Source organism: Callithrix jacchus, chromosome 9 (genome assembly GCF_049354715.1).
Source record: "Callithrix jacchus isolate 240 chromosome 9, calJac240_pri, whole genome shotgun sequence".
NCBI lineage: Eukaryota > Metazoa > Chordata > Mammalia > Primates > Cebidae > Callithrix > Callithrix jacchus.
Window position 1 is genome coordinate 55,779,141 of NC_133510.1, and position 17,337 is coordinate 55,796,477.

At 42.6% G+C, this 17,337-nt stretch overlaps 1 protein-coding gene across 50 annotated transcripts in view; it reads left to right on the plus strand.

Moving 5' to 3' along the window:
* Window positions 1–48: 48 nt before the first annotated feature.
* LOC118151097 (uncharacterized) overlaps window positions 49–17,337 on the plus strand; it is a 57,201-nt gene continuing 39,912 nt past the window's right edge. For 32 of the 50 annotated variants that reach the window (XR_013521781.1, XR_013521779.1, XR_013521780.1 and 29 more), the window contains exons 1-9: window positions 49–193; window positions 2,332–3,766; window positions 4,074–4,162; window positions 4,677–4,742; window positions 6,090–6,187; window positions 7,641–7,713; window positions 13,636–13,795; window positions 14,641–14,737; window positions 16,662–16,720. The gene's annotated coding sequence lies outside the window, so the exon portion shown is untranslated. Of the gene's footprint in view, window positions 194–2,331; window positions 3,767–4,073; window positions 4,182–4,472; window positions 4,494–4,676; window positions 4,743–6,089; window positions 6,188–7,640; window positions 7,714–13,635; window positions 13,796–14,640; window positions 14,738–16,661; window positions 16,721–17,337 lie in introns of all 50 variants that reach the window. The other 18 variants (XM_078336184.1, XM_078336192.1, XM_078336163.1 and 15 more) reach the window with 17 other exon arrangements.

The window sequence follows — 17,337 nt, forward strand, 5'->3', positions numbered from 1 at the left end:
GGCGACGTCACGGCGGGCGCCTCCGGTGACGTCACGGCGCACGGAGACGGGCCTCTGGCGACGTCACAGAGGCAAGCCTTAGGCGACTTCACGCGGAGGTGTGTTGCCTAGGAGCTGTGTTGTCTTCTCCCCAGAGCAGAGTCCGGTAACCTCCACCTTCCGCTGCGTCCTGTGTGCTGCTGGCTGGAGAAGGGTAGGTAACAAACTCCGACCCAGCACAGTATTTATGTGGGTTCAAAAATAGAAAAAGTGTGTCCGGACACTGAGGAGGTGGGAAGTTTTTTTCAGGCCAGGAGTTCAAGAGCAGCCTAGCAAAGTGGTGTGACCCCATTTCTGTAGTCCCACCTCAGCCTCCCAGCTAGTTGAACCCCAAGGTTCAAGGCTGCAATGAGCTATGATTCTACCACGGCACTCCACCCTGCGAGACTGAGGTAAACCCTGTCTAAAAAAATAAAAAAGAAAACTATCCAAGCGTGCAACATTGGGGGACTGCTTAAAGAAAAATTGAGGCTGCCTGGGCCCTGTAATCCCAGCATTTTGGGAGGCTGAGGCGGGAGATGGCTTGGAATCAGGAGTGTGAGACCGGCCTGAGCAACATGACAAAACCCCGTCTCTAAAAAAGATACAAAAATTAGCCAGGCACAGTGCATGCCTGACCTAATATTTTGTATTTTTTTGTAGAGATGGGAGAGGGAGATGCTCCCATTTTGCCCAGGCCGGTCTCGAACTCCTGAGTACAAGCCATCTTCTCACCTTGGCCTTCAGAGTTGTTGGGATTAAAGGTGTGAGCCACGGCGCCCCACTTGGTTTAGGCTATTTAATAACAAAGTCCATGGCTTGGCTTGCTGGCTCACACCTGTAATTCCAGCACTGTGGGAGGCCAAGGCAGGTGGATCACCTGAGGTCAGGAGTTTGAGATCAGTGTAGCCAACGTGATGAAACCCAGTTTCTACAAAAATTAGCCGCATGTGGTGGCACATGCCTGTAGTCCCAGCTACTCGGGAGGCTGACACAGTAGAATTGCTTAAACCCAGGAGGCAGGGGTTGCAGTTAGTCGAGATCACATCACTGAACCCTAGCCTGGTTGACAGAGCGAGACTCCAGAGTTTGAGACCAGCCTGGGCAATGTAGTGAAACCCTGATTCTACAAAAGAAACAAATAAAAAAGGCAGGTGTAACTGTGTCCACTTGTGTCCCCTGCCACTTAGGATGCTGAGGCAGGAGGATCACCTGAGGCCAGGAGCAGGTCTGCAGTGAGTAGGGTCATCCCACAACCCTCCATCCTGAGCAAAAGAATGAGACCATGTCTCTAGATAGCTAGCTAGATAATTGGTAAGTAGTTTTCTATCACAATTTTTTCTCTACATTTGAGCATATTTTTCTAAAGTAGCATTCAACACAACAGCATTTTACAGTGTTATTAGATGTTAATGTGATTATGTTTTTCTGAAATACAGTATCCTTTACAAAGGCAGTTTTTGTCTGTCAAGCACACGGATAGGTCCTCAAGTGAATTTGCCTGATGTTGGTGACCTTGGTACCATTTCCTCCCGTTGATTGGAACAGTCAGTAATTTCAGGTCACTGTTACCCTTGGAGGAAGAGCCCAAAGGCAACAAGTAAGGACACTGGTGTCCAGTCCCTTCAAGAAGCATTTTCACCTTCTCTTAAGGTTTCCCTTGATGAACATGGAAGTACTGTATGTAGAATTGACTGTTCCAGCATCTTTGTATATTAGACCAAATTTATATGTCTTCCTTTTATGAGAGGCACCCTGGTAGGCTAGGGGAGTTACACATGAAGTCTGATCTCAGCTTTTCTGTCCAGAGATGCAAGATGGTCCAATCAAATAACATTCTCTGAGCCTGTTTCTCTTTTACTTATTTTATTTATTTATTTTTTAGAGACGGGGTCTTGCTCTTTTGCTGTGGTGTCATCTTGGATCACTGCAACCTCCACCTCTTGGGTTCAAGTGATTCTCCTGCCTTAGCCTCCTGAGTAGCTTGGACTACAGGCACGTGCCACCACATCCAGCTAATTTTTATATTTTTAGTAGCGATGCGGTTTCACCATTTTGGCAGAGATCTTCTTGATCTCTTGACCTCATTATCCACCTGCCTTAGCCTCTCAAAATGCTGTGATTACAGATGTGAGCCACCACACTTGCCCTGAGCTCATTTTTTTAGCTGTAAAATAAGAATAACAATTGTACTAATCTAAAAAGACAGCTTGTTGTATTGTCTTTTATTTTTTATGAAACTGTCTTTAACACAGTAATTATTTTCTTTGCCATGCCACATTTGTTTTTGTTTTGTCTTTGTTTTTCTTTTAGATGGAGTCTGTTTTGTTTTGTTTTGTTTTTGTTTTCTTGAGATGGAGTCGCTGTTGTAGCCCAGGCTGGAGTGCAGTGGCATGATCTTGGCTCATCCTGTATCATACCCACAGAGACCCTTTTTTTCTCCAGGACCTTGGAAGCAGCCAGGTTCCATGAGTTAAATGCAGATCTGAACCATACTGAGCTGGGATTAAAGTACACACCCTCCTCTTCTGAAAAGTAGCTAAGGATTCCAACTTGTTGTAGTGGAGAGTGTGGCAGAGCCGGACCAGACAAGGACTGATCACATGGAAAAGCATGTTGTCAAAGGCCTTGGTGAGTGCTGAGTGCCATAGCTCACACCTGTAATCCCAGCACTTTGGGAAGCTGAGACAGGTGGATTGCTTGAGGCCAGGAGTTTGAGTAGAGCCTGGGCAACATGGCAAAACCTGTTTCTACTAAAAACACAAAAATTAGCCAGGTGTGTTTTGAGATGGAGTCTGGCTCTCTCACCCAGGCTGGAGTGCAGTGGCACAATCTTGGCTCACTACAACCTCTGCCTTCCCCTCTTCAGGTTCAAATCGTTCCCATGTCTTATCCTTCCAAGTAACTGAGATTACAGGCATGTGTCATGCCACCACACCAGCTAGGTTTTTTGCAGAGACAGGGTTTCACCATGTTGACCAGGCTGGTCTCGAACTTCTGATCTCAAGTGATCTGCCCACTTTGACCTCCCAAAATGCTGGGATTATAGGCATGAACCACTGCACCCAGCCCCTTCAGGTGGGTTTTGAGGCTTCACTACGATACTAGTTTCCTGTTTCTGCTGCAACAAATTACCACACACTTAGGGCTTAAAACAACATAGACCAAATTACCACACACTTAGGGCTTAAAACAACATAGACGTAGCTGGGCATGGTAACTCACGCCTGTAATCCACTTTGGGAGGCTGAGGCGGGCGGATCACCTGAGGTTGGGAGTTCGAGACCAGCCTGACCAACATGGAGAAACTCCACCTCTAATAAAAATATAAAAATAGCTGGGTGTGGTAGTGCATGCCTGTAATCCCAGCTACTCAGGAGGCTGAGGCAGGAGAATTGTTTCTACCTGGAAGGTGGAGGTTGCAGTGAGCCGAGATTGTGCCATCACACTCCAGCCTAAGTAAAAAGAGGGGAACTCTCTCTGGGAAAAAAACAAAACAAAAAAAAAGCAACACAGATGTATTCGCTTATAGTTCTAAAGGCCAGAATTCTAAAGTCGGTCCCACTGACTCAAGGTGGGAGCAGGGCAGGTACCTTCCCAGGCTCTGAAGGAGAATGAGTTTCTGGCCCTGGAGGCTTCCTGGAATCCTCAGCTTGTGCTGCCCTTCTTGAATGACTCGAGGTTCCTGCTTCCATCACTACGCTTCCCATCGCTCTCCATCACCTGCTCTGCTCTGGTAAGGATCTGGGTGAGTACATCAACCCCACTGTGACAAGCCAGAATAATCTTCCTGGCCAAAAGTCCTTAACTTCATTATATCTGCAAAGCTCCTTATACCATATGAGGTCATGTTCACCAGTTCCTGGGATTAGGTTATGAGCATCTTGGGGGGTCACTATCAGCCTATTACAGGTATGCTTCAAATCTATTACACCTTTCTGGTGTTTCAGTGATTGGGAGGAAAAGGGTTGGGATTTTTGCTTTGGGGTTCCTCTTAAACATGTTTTTTTTTTTTCTTTTTCTTTTTTGACATGGAGTCTTGCTCTTTTGCACAGGCTGGCTGCAGTCTTCGTTCCCTGCAACATTTGTCTCCTGGGTTCAAGTGATTCTTCTACCTCAGCCTCCTGAGTACCTGGGACTACAGGTGCCTGCCACCATGTCTGGTTAAGTTTTGTATTTTTGGATGAGATGGGCACATGGAGGGGGTAGTGGAAGGTGGGGGAGGGGACGGAAGTTTCTGCTATGTTGCCCTCAGCTCAAAGCGATCCACTTACCTCTGCTCCCTAAGTGCTAGGATTACAGGCCTACATCACCTCACTGGCTGCTGTAAAGTCTTATTTCCACACAAGTGAGATATGTTTTAGGAAGTTTGCTAAAAGACCCCTGGAGACATTGTCGTCGTGGCCTCCTTGTTATTTAATTTGATGGATCTTTTCTGCCCTCTTCCTTTTCAGAAATTAAAAGGATAAAAAGAGGTACTAAACTTTAAAACTTTTCTTACAGTCTCCAATTAAACTAACTATAAGAAAATTTTTTTCAAAAGCAGTAAAATGATATGGATTGTTGAGATGTAAAATATAGGAAATAAGTCATTATACGTTAATGTTGCTCTGACGTAGGGACATATTATTGACAATCAACCTTTGCTCAATTTTCAGCGAAATGCAATGATCGTATCGCTGATCTATGTAAACACATTGAAGAACTATCTGAAAGAAAATATGGTATGTCTAAACTGGAAAAGTCCTGTAATACTTTGTTCATGAGTGTTTATACAATGGAGTCACTGTTCATCTTGTAGTGTCTGTCTAAATATTAGAAACTTTCTTTCTTTCTAGATTACTGTAAAGCTAAGGAAAAATTGTATTTCTTAAATTATCAGTTAGCATTTCTTTTAAACTTTCAGCATGAATATTGGCTATTTATTTACATATTTATTGCAAAGCCCTGGATCTTAGGGATTTAATTAATTTTTTAAAAACTAATTATTTCTCTTTATCTGCTTTGTTAAATTCGGTATTTGGTTGGGCATGGTGGCTCATGCCTGTAATCACAGCACTTTGGGAGGCCAAGGTGGACAGATTATGAGAATAAGAGCTTGGCCAAGTCTCTTATTCTGTCTGAGCCTTAGTATGCTCTTTAGTGGTTGTGAGAACTGAAGATCTATATCAAAGATTTGATAGCATGCTTCACTGCTTCACATAATACCGGGTATATAAATACATAATAAATGCATCTTGCTTATGTTTTAATTTACTTATTTATTTTTTGAGGCAGAATCTTGCTCTGTTGCACAGACTGAAGTGCAGTGGCATGAGATCTTGGCTCACTGCAACCTCTGCCTCATGGTTTCAAGCAATTCTTCTGCCTCAGCCTCCCAAGTAGCGGGGATCATAGATGTGCACCACCATGCTCAGTTAACCTGTGTATTTTTAGTAGAGACAGGGTTTCACCATGTTGGCCAGACTGGCCTTGAACTCCTGACCTCAAGTGATCTACCCGGCTTGGCCTCACAAAGTGCTGAAAATTCAGGTGTGAGCCACTACACCTGGCCTATGATTTTATTATATTGTTAATTTAGTACTATTCTGAGTAAAAATCATTTGCTATTAAAGTTTTATGAATTCACTGTTTTATAAATTGACTGATAATTTTTATAAATATCAGTGCTTTTATAAGGTGAAACTGATTATGTTGTGGGGCTTTTGTTGTGATGGTGGTTTATTAGATTATTTTGTTTAAAGACAATGTTCAGCTGTTGTGAAATTATAAAAACTATCTTCACACTTTATAATTTTAAAGCATTATTAATGGTAATTGCCTTAGGGAAAGATACTTTTTTTGTAATATGAAAGTATGATATTCAAGTTTAGTGTACAGCAAAGGATATTAAATCTAAGCGCTAATGTGCACTTGAAACATTAGTACAAATATCAGTGTTTAGCAGATAGACCTTAACACATACTGATAGCAAATAAATGGAGCTGTTTTGACGGGAGATTGTTGGTTATGTTTGATTTGAATATTCCCCATGCTCTTGACTTTACTTAGAGTCTTCCTCTTTCACTCAGGCTGGAGTGCAGTGGTGTGATCTCAGCTGACTGAAACCTCCGCTTCTCAGGTTGAATTTATCCTCTTGCCTCAGCCTCCCTAGTAGCTAGGACTACAGGTGAGTGCCACCATGCCCAGCTAATTTTTGTATTTTTGGTAGAGATGGGGTTTCACCATGTTGGCCAGGCTAGTCTCAAACTCCTGACCTCAGGGGATCCACCCACCTTGGCCTCCCACAGTGCTGGGGTTACAGGTGCAAGCCACTCCCACCTGGCTAACACTTTACTTTTTTCTTTTTTGAGATGGAGTTTTGCTCTTGTTGCCCAGGCTGTAGGGCAATAGCTCAATCTCGACTCACTGCAACCTCTGCTTCCAGGGTTCAAGCTATTCATCTGCCTCAGCCTCCAGAGTAGCTGGGATTACAGGCATATGCCACAGTTAATTTTATATTTTATTAGAGATGGGGTTTTTTTCATGTTGGTCAGGCTAGTCTGGAATGGTCTACCTCAGGTGATTTGCCTGCCTCAGCTTCCCAAAATGTGGGGATACAGGCATGAGCCACAGTGCCCGGCCCAGGCCTGAGATTTTTAAAGCATATGTGGGAATATGTGATTCTTTTTGTAGATATGTAGAGGAAAATAGCCTTGAATGCAATGCAATATTAAAGGATCCTGTTTGAGATTTTTGTAGTATGCTTCAAAGAGCTGTGTGTTGCCAAGTTACCACTTTACTTGTGAGGACACATGCTCTATGAAGCAACTTATGAGGCAATTTGCAATGATTTTTTTTTGTTCCTCTGTAGAAATCTCAACTGAAGATTTAGTTTTGCTCAAGCATTCAGATTGTCTTAATTTTTTTCTGAGAGGGAGTCTTGCTCTGTCACCCAGGCTGCAGTGCAGTGATGTGATCTCAGCTCACTGCAACCTCCCCTTCTTGGGTGCAAGCAATTCTCCAGCTCAGCCTCCTGAGTAGCTGCCATTCCAGGTGCCTGCCACCACGCCCAGCTAAGTTTTGTATTTTTAGTAGAGATGGGGTTTTACCTGCCACCATGGCTGCCTAATTTTTGTATTTGTAGTAGAGATGGGGTTTCACCATGTTGGCCAGGCTGGTCTTGAACCCCTGACCTCAGGTGATCTGCCCGCTTTAGCCTCCCAAAGTGCTGGGATTACAGGCATGAGCCACTGTGCCTGGCCTGGTAGCTGTTCTTGAGCATACCGAGTTCTGCTTTTTTCCAGCTTTAATGAATGTCTGGTTCTTCGTTTTTTTATTCAGTGTTAGCATTGTTTCAGTGATAAGTACATTCTGGAATCTTAGAAATAATTTTAGTCACAGGAACGGAAAAAATACTACCTATTTTATAATAAGATTTAGACTGGGCATGGTGGCTCACACCTGTAATCAAGCACTTTGAAGGCCAAGGTGGCGGATCACCTGAGGTCGGGAGTTCAAGACCAGCCTGACCAACATGGTGAAATCCTGTCTTAAAAAATAATAATAATAACAATATTTAACAACCCAAGTTAGTAAACCCATTACATTGAGAAAACTTGTATTTTTGTGATTTCTGACAGCAAAGGAAGAATGGTGTACCAGAATCACCAAATTAAAAAAGACAGTAGATGAGCTTTTCCGCAAAAAAATTTGGTAAGCCTTTTTTTCCTCCTTTAAAGTATATTACTGAGTAATGTCTTTTGTTTTGTTTTGTTTCGTTTTCTTTATATGGAGTCTTGCTCTGTCACCCAGGCTGGAGTACAGTGGCTCTCTGCAGGAGAGAACCTCCGCCTCCCAGATTCAAGTAATTTTCTTGCCTCACTCTCCCAAGTAGCTGAGATTACAGGCACACACCACCATGTATGGCTAATCTTTGTATTTTTTTAGTAGAGATGGATTTCACCATGTTGGCCAGGCTTGTCTTGAACTCCTCATTCTGTGATTCCCATGTTTTGGCCTCCCATAGTGCTGGTATTACAGATGTGAGCCACCACACCTGGTGGTAATGTTTTATCTTAGGAAAGGAAATACAATGAGTAGGACTCAGCTCAAGCTTTCTCTTACTGTTTTTTTTTTTTTTTTTTTTTTTGGTGATGGAGTTTCAGTGTTGTTGCTCAGGCTGGAGTGCAGAGTGGCACTGTCTTGGCTCACTGCAACCTTCACCTCCCAGGTTCAAGCGTTTGTCTTGCCTCAGCCTTTCAAATAGCTGGGATTGTAGGCACCTGCCACCATGCCTGGCTAATATTTGTATTTTTAGTAGAGATGGGGTTTCATCATTTTGGCCAGACTAGCCTAAAACTCCAGACCTGAGTAGATTCCTCCTCCTCCCAACATGTTGGGATTACAGGCATGAGCCACTACACCTGGACTCTCTTACTTTTTTTTATTTTTTATTTTCTTTTTTTTTAGGCGGAGTTTCGCTCTTGTTACCCAGGCTGGAGTGCAATGGCACAATCTCGGCTCACCGCAACCTCCGCCTCCTGGGTTCAGGCAATTCTCCTGCCTCAGCCTCATGAGTAGCTGGGATTACAGGCACGCGCCACCGTGCTCAGCTAATTTTTTGTATTTTTAGTAGAGATGGGGTTTACCATGTTGACCAGGATGGTCTCGATCTCTTGACTTTGTGATCCACTCGCTTCGGCCTCCCAAAGTGCTGGGATTACAGGCGTGAGCCACTGCGCCCGGCCTTTTTTTTTTTTTTTTTTAATTTAGATGGAGTCTCATTCTGTCACCCAGGCTGGAGTGTAATGGGGGGATCTCAGTTCACTGCAACCTCTGCCTCCCAGTTTCAATGATTCTCCTGCCTCAGCCTCCTGACAGCTGGGATTGTAGGCATGACCACCACACTTGGCTAATTTTATATTTTCAGTAGAGACAGGGCTTTGCCTTGTTCAGGCTCCTCAAACTCCTGACCTCAGGTGGTTCAGCTGCCTCAGTGTCCCAAATTACTGGGATTACAGATGTGAGCCACCATGCCTAGCCATCCTACAGTTTTTAATATGCATGGGTTATGGAAATTTTAATCCTGCATAAGAGGAGAGAGTCGGGTAATGGAACCCCATATGCTTTTTACTGAGTAAATTTTTCTGTACAGTCAAAGGTTTTCTGCAGGAGGATTGACACCATTGGGAAGCCTCTTTTCTTTGGGCTTTACCTGTGCCTGAGTGCCACTCTGTAGTAATGGAGAGAGCTTTGGCAGTAGCCACCACTGGGCATTTGAAGGTACAACCTCAGCCAACCTGTCTTTTCTATCTTGTTCCATAAATACTTCATCAGTACTTCGGAATACTTAGTTTTAATTTTTCATTCAACATCTTTTGCCACCCAAAGTTACTCTCTGCCCCATTTTTATTCTGCTTCTCAGCAGAATTCTAGGTTATTGTTCTCTGCCCCCCTTCCCATTTTTTATAAAAATGTTCAAATCTTGTGGACTCTTCCTTGGCTCCTCTCTGTCTCATTTTCAGTCTCTCAAGTCCCCTGCCCTCATCCTCTCTACACTAGAGAGTGCCAGTTGGCAGCTTCATCCTGAGCTAGTGCTCTCTCGCTCACTTGTACTCTCTCTCTCTTTCTCTCTCTCTCTTTCTCTTTCATCTTTCTCTTGTCACCCAGGCTGGAGTGCAGTGGCACAGTCTGGTCTCACTGCAACCTCTGCCTCCCTGGTTCAAGCGATTCTCCTGCCTCAGCCTCCTGAGTAGCTGGGATTACAGATGTTTGCCACTATACCTGGCTGATTTTTCTATTTTTTTTTTTAGTAGAGTTGGGGTTTCACCATGTTGGCCAGGCTGGTCTCAAACTCCTGACCTTGTGATCTGCCTTTCTTGGCCTCCCAAAATGCTCAGATTACAGGCATGAGCCACTTTGCCCAGCCTCTTTCTCTCTTCTTACTGTGTCTTCCTTACAGATAATCCTACCCTGCCCACCTCTTAAAAATATATTGTCTGTGTCTTTGAGACCCTCATTACTGGCCCTGAAAATGCTCCTCATACCAGACCTCTATGTTTGCCTATCTGCTTGACCCCCCTCAGGCTCCATGTGTCCCAGGCAAAGTCCCCATTTCCCTCTCCATGAGCTCCTCTCAAGGTCTGCCAGCTACCCAAGCCAGATGCCCAGGAGTTACTCTGAGGTATGATTGTCTCCCTTCCCGTATCCAGCCTTGCAAGGCCTGCTGACTCTGCCCGAACACAAAGCCCAGGTTCTACCCCATCCTCCTTCACTGCCCTCCAGTGCTCAGAGCCATGCCACAGAGCAGCCAGGTCAGGCTCATTGTACGTAGGAGGTGGAGCCTGTCATTCTCTGGACTGTCATAGGTAGTACCTTCCACTGTCCTTGGAGTAAACCTCACAGCCCCTGATTGGGTCTGCAGGGGCATCAGTGAGCTGCCCTCTGCCATTCCTCTGCTTTTCTCACATGCTGTCTGTGGATTGCTTGCTCTGTGCCAGCCACTCTGGTCATTTGTGTGCCTTTCTTCTTCTCAGGTCACAGCCTCCTGGTACCGTTGCACTGAGGGCTGGTGTTTGTGGACTGCTGTTAGTTGAGGGCTTTCTGTGCTTTTCGTTTCTATTAGCATCACAGTTGAAACGTCATCATGTTGGAGAGGTCTTCACTGAGCACTGTCTCATCTCAGCCTCGAGGCTCACTGACTCATCCTCCTTTCATTTTTCACAGAGCGCTGCTGGCTTTTTCCTCCTGCTTTGGCACAGTGGCTCTAACAGCCCAGATGATGCCTGTCTTGTTTACTTCTCAAGCAGGTTCTCAAGTGATTCTCCTGCCTCAGCCTCCCAAGTAGCTGGGATCACAGGTGTGCACCACCACACCCAGCTAATTTTATTTTTAATTTGTAGTAGAGATGGGGGTTCCACCATGTTGGTCAGGCTGCTCTGAAACTTCTGACCTAAGGTGATCCATTCACCTTGTCCTCCCAGAGTGCTGGGATTACAAGTGTGAGCCACTGAGCCCGGCCAGGAATGGATTATTTTTATGCTTCCCCTTTTGAGACATTGCCATGGCATTTGTAAACTGTCATGGTGTTGGTGGGAGTGTAGTAGCAGTGAGGATGGCCAGAGGCCACTCTTGTCACCATCTTGGTTTTGGCTGGCCACTTTACTGCAACCCATTTTATCAGCCAGGTCTTTATGAATTGTATCTTGTGCTGACTTCCTTCCTCAGCCTGTGACTTAGAATGCCTTAACTATCTGAGAATGCAACTCAGTAGGTCTCAGCCTCATTTTACCCAGCTCCTATTTTAGATGGAGTTGCTCTGGTTCAAATGCCTCTGAAAGGGGAAAGGAAATCTTAGGATTTTCATGCCATGAACCACTGCAAGTATTGAGGAAATAATCACTACTTCCAGCCTCATAATCCTGAAGTCATTTGGTACCTGTGAGTCAGGTGTTGGTAACTGGGCAGTGTGGAAGACAGTGCCCTGCCCCATGCATTCTGGAGCATTTAATCTGGTGGGAAAATGTGTAGTAAGTAGGAGATATTTACTATGGAAGAAGGGGTTATGGTCTGGGAAAGAATTAAGTGGAATAAGGGGGATAATGAGGCAGAGGGTGTGATTGGGACAGCCTCAGTGATGTGTGATGAGGACATTCTGCAGTTGGTCTCACCTCTTTCTAAAACTTCCAGTTTTCACTCTCAACCCCAACAAATGGTTCTTTTTTATTTTATAGAAAGTTTGTCAGAATTAGGTTTATATATTTTCTTCTTGAATTAACAGAATAGTTTGATTTAACATCACTGTCTAGTATGACTGAAAGCTTCTAATCTTTTACTGTTATTTATTTATGGGCCTTCAAATTTGATACTGATAACATGAAGAATTTAAGACAAGTGTTTAGATGTTACAGGAAAGCCAGTCTAATAACAAAGAAATTAATTTATTAATTTCAAGTTGACATTCCAGTTGAGTTGTGGAGGGGGGGAGGCAGTTTGGTAAATGAGTTCAGAAGTAAGGAGAAAGGTCTGGCAAGAGATATCATTTTGGATTTCGTAATAGTGTTTGGATAGCAGTCGTTGATAACACCAAAATAATTTATCAGTGAGCTCCCTGACAGCTCTCTGACTTTTCTTTTCAAAGAAACAGGGTCATGTTATGTTTTCTGGGCTGGGCTAGAACTCCTGGGCTCAAGTTATCCTCCTCAGTCTCCTAAGTAGTATCTAGGGCTACAGCCATGTGCCTGCCACCATGCCCAGGTTTGAGCCACTCCCAGCCATCATGTTGCAAAATATTTAAATGTTACATTTAGAGCTGCATGGGAGATCTGTATATAAATAGCCCCATGTAAATTGCTTGGATGTTTTTGTTTAGAGTTCTGTTTGGATGTGGCTTCAGAGCAGGGATTAGTAAATTCATTTTTACTTTTTTTTTCTTAAGGCAGATTCTCACTCTGTTGTTCAGGCTGGAGTGCAGTAGCTCACTGCAGCCTCTGCCTCCCGGGTTCAACTGATTCTCTTGCCTCAGCCTCCTGAGTAGCTGGGACTACAGGTGCCTGCCACCACACCCAGCTTTTTTTTTTTTTTTTTTGTAGAAACAGGGTTTCACCATGTTGGCCAGGCTGGTCTTGATCTCCTGATCCAAGTGATCACCCTGCCTTGGCTTTTCAAAAAGTTGGGATTACAGGCATGAGCCATGGTGCCTGGCCATTTTATTTTATTTTTTTTACATTTTAAAATTACAGTTTTTATACCTATTCAGAAGTAGAGAAAATAGTACTATGAACACTAAAATACTTATTCCTCAATTTCTGTGATCATTAAGATTGTCCTACATTTTGTTCTATTTCTTTTCCTCCCTTTGCAGGAATACTGTAAAGCAAATCAGAGTCTTCACGTCATTTTACCTGTTCAGTGCACGTCCCCAAACAGCCACTATCTCCTCACATCTGACAAAATTAACGATGATTTTTTGGTGTCAGCTCATTGTTTGCTGTATATCTGGATCCAAACAGTCTTCCTGTGCTAACTTTGGTTATTATGCCTCTTTTAATCTAAACCAGCCTCTGCTTACTATTGTTATTTCGTATTCCACGAATTCTCTGTGGAAAGTTATTTCTTGTAAAATAGCATGCTTACAAGGTTGAAGGGGTAAAGAATATTGATCTTGTGGTTGCAGTGCAGATGAAAGTGTAGCCTGAAATGTGCCAGTGTGCAGCAGCAATGGAGGAGGGTCATTAAAGGTCACCAGCAGGGAGTAGCAAAAGGCTGCTTCCAGATAGTATTTACAGGCTGGGTGCAATGGCTCATGCCTGTAATCCCAGCACTTTGGGAGGCCGAGATGGGCGAACCACCTGAGATCGGGAGTTTGAGACCATCCTGCAAAAAATGGTGAAACCCGGTCTCTACTAAAAAATACAAAAATTAGCGAGGCATGATGGCAGGTGTCAATAATCTTAGCTACTTGGGAGGCTGAGGCAGGAGAATTGCTAGAACTTGGGAGGTGGAGGTTGCAGTGAGCTGAGATCATGCCACTGCACTCCAGCCTGGGTGACAGAGCAAGACTCCATCTCAAAAAAAATGCTACTTAGGTTGTATTCTTTATCTTCTATAATAATTTTCTTTCTGTGTCTTCCTAAGGGTATTAAAAAGAAGTTTTATCTTTTGGGATCTTTGAAGATCTTTTTTAAGAACAAAACTCTGAAGCACGTTCAAATGATTTGTATGTGGAAGGACTACCGGAAAACATTTCTTTCAGAAGTCCCTTGTGATGTGGAATTCCGAGGCTGGAAAACATCAGGTAAGTGGGTGACTGAATTAAATTTTTATTAAAAGGTAAAATAATCTGCAGAAACAAATTAAGAAGAGATTAATTTGATAAAGATGGGCCTTTTGTTCTTATCTCGTCATGACTTCTTCATATTTACAATTAATATTTAGATTGATATTTAGATTACTATTTAGATTGAACAAGAATTTATTTAGTATAAGCATTAGATGTGTAAAATTGGGTCTGACAAGAACCCTGTCGTTGGGGGCTTAATACTAAGAAAAATACAGTGAAAAGTTATTGAGCATTTTTGGGGAATAAAGCAAGGATGGCATATTCAGTTACTGTCTCATTGAAGATCAATGAGAAAGTAAAAGCAAAGTATTATAAGTTCCATCAAAGAAAACCGTTTAAGTTTTTGTTTTTGATGTTATTTCTTTAATAAACAGCTGCTATCATTTCAGACCACTTGCTATGTAGGCCCTTAGGAATTTTTCACTAGAAGGCATGTAAAGTAAGATGAGCATTTGTAAGGGATTTTACGTTCATCATTTGACTGCATGACTTATCCCCAGAGCTATAATTTTACTAACAAATTTTTTCAGAAGCCAGTTAGCAGCTGCACCTCACCAACCAGCCACCCTCAACATCCAGTGCTCTTTTGTTCTTCTGTTTCTCCTCAAACTTGGTTACTCTCACAAAGTCCTTGCATTTTTCTTTTTTCTTGCTCCATCACTCAGGCTGCAGTGCAGAGGTGTAATCACGGCTTGCTATGGTTTCAAACTCAAGTAATACTCCCACCTCAGCCTCCCAAGTAGCTGGGACTACAGATGTGCACCACCACGCAAAGCTAATATTTTTATTATTTATTGTAGAGATGGGATCATGCTGTGTTGCCCAGGATGGTCTTTAACTCCTGACCCCAAGTGGTCCTCCTGCTTCAGCCTCCCAAAGTTCTGGGATTATATGCAGGTACAAGCCAGCTGTGACCAACCCCCTATTTATTTTAAATAACAGCTTTATTGAAATATAGTTAACATACCTTACAATTGATTCATCAAAGTATGCAATTCATTGGTCTTTAGAGTATTCATAGAGCTGTGCATCTGTCACCACAATCAATTTTAGAAGCTTTTATTACCCTATAGAGAAATCTACATTTCTTTGCCATTAGTTCCTACTCCTCCCATACCCCTGTGCTCCCATAGGCAACCGCTGATCTATTTCCTGTCACTATAGAGTTGCATAATCTGGACCTTTTATATAAATAGGATTGTGCAATATGTGGGGATCTTTGGTGGCTGGCTTTTTTTTCACTCCTAGCACAATGTTTACAGAGTTTCTTCATGTCATAGCCTGTGTCAGTATTTCTTTCCTTCTATGGCTGAACAATATACTCCATGGTAGAGTCATACTACATTGTATTTATCTGTTCATCAGTTGATGAACATTTGGGTTGTTTTCCTGTATTGGCCATTATGAATAATACTGCTCTGAAGATTCATGTACAAGTTTTTGTGTGGACATATATTTTTATTTCTCTGGGATATATGCCTAGGAGAGAAATTAGTGCATTCTATGAAACTGTACATTTAGGCTTTTGAGAAACTGTTTTTCAAAACAGTTATACCAGTCAGATGTGGTGACTCACATCTGTAATCCCAGCCACATGAGAGGCTAAGGTGTGAGGATCACATGAGCCTATGAGTTAAAAAAGAACAGTCTGGGCAAGATGGCAAGACCCTGTCTTTATTTTAAAAAATAAAATGAAAATGACAAGAAAAGAAACACCCAAAGTGGTTAAACCATTTTATGTTCCCACCAGTAATGTATGTGGGTTCCAGTTTCTACATTTTCACCAACATTTCTTCTTTAGAGGCAAGATCTCACTCTGTCGCCCTGGCAGGAATGCAGTGGTGTGATCATGGCTCACTGCAGCCTCAAAATCCCAGACCCTCATGATCCTTTTATGTCAGCCTCTTGTGAAGTTGGGACTACCTTCATGTATCACCACACTCAGCTAATTTTTGTATTTTTAGTAGAGACTGTTTCACTATGTTGCCCAGTCTGGTATCAAACTCCTGTACCCAAGTGATCCACCTGCCTTGGCCTCCCACACTGCTGGGATTACAGGTGTGAACCACCATACCTGGTTATCTCTCTCTTTTGTCTCTTTCCTTCCTTCCTTTGGTAGATGGGAGAAAATAGTATCCATGTCTTATTTTTACTCCTGAGACTTTTAAGGCATATGAGGGAATATATGATTGTATTTATAGATGTTTAGCAGGAGATAGCCTTGAATACAATGTGATATTAAAGGATCCCATAAAAGATATTTGTAGTATGCTTCAAAAGAGCTGTATGTTTCCCAGTTACCACTTTACTTGTGAGGACACATGCTCCATGAAGCACCTGATGAGACAATTTGCAATTGTTATTTTGTTTTGTTACTCTGTAGATTTAGTTGTGCTCAAGCATTCAGATGACCTTAATTTTTTTTTTCTGAGACAGAGTCTTGCTCTGTCACCCTGGCTGGAGTGCAGTGGTATGATCTTGGCTCACTGCAACCTCTGCTTTCTGGGTTCACACAATTCTCCTGGCTCAGCCTCCTGAGTAGCTGCGATTACAGGCACCTGCCATCACTCCAGGCTAAATTTTGTGTTATTAATAGAGATGGGTTTTCACCATGTTGGCCAGGCTGGTCTCAAACATTCAACCCGTGATCTGCCTTCCTTGGTCTTTCAAAGTGTTGGGATTACACGTCTGAGCCACCGCCCCCAGTGTGTTTTTTCTTTTCAAAACCACCCTTGATGATTAAATGTTAAATATGTACTAGTGGATATTATTTTGCTGAATATTGCATGGTGAATATTAAATGTTTATTCTCACCTTTCAGACATGAACTTATTAATTCTACACGTGAAGATTTACAACTTGATAAACCAGCTTCAGGAGGTAGGTCTTCAGTATTAACTCAGATGAGAAGATTGTGTGCAATAATTATTTAATGCTTACCATTGATTTCTTAATGGTACCTTTCATGTGAAATAAAATGCCTCTAACTACTAATTATGTGCCAGGACAGGAGAATTCGTGTTGTCCAAATTCTATTACTCTCTAGAACAATTAACTCAATTTGTTTGTATTAACCCATTATAAATATGTGTAAATATTGCATTTATGTGTAGACAGAACTAAAATAACAGTATTTGTTTTACTTCTGAGATGCAATATTTATCTGGCATAGTGCATTGAACAGTTTATTATTGAAGTCTACACCAGTCAAATGAATGAGCATTCATCAACTGTCTGTGACACCCAGGACATAAGGTTTCCTCTTAGAGTATGGAGCCATGCATATCATCTGTTAATTGTTAGATGTGTTTTGAAAGAAATAGAATGGATTTGGTTTCTAGTTTTGTTTCTGGAGTGGAGAGGGACAAAACAGAATGGACTCCCACTATTTAGATTTCCTAAAATGGAAGGATTGCCAGCAGATCATATTTCTGGTCTCCCCATAGCAAATGCTTTCTTTCTTTTTTTTTTTTTGAGATGGAGTTTTGCTCTGTTAC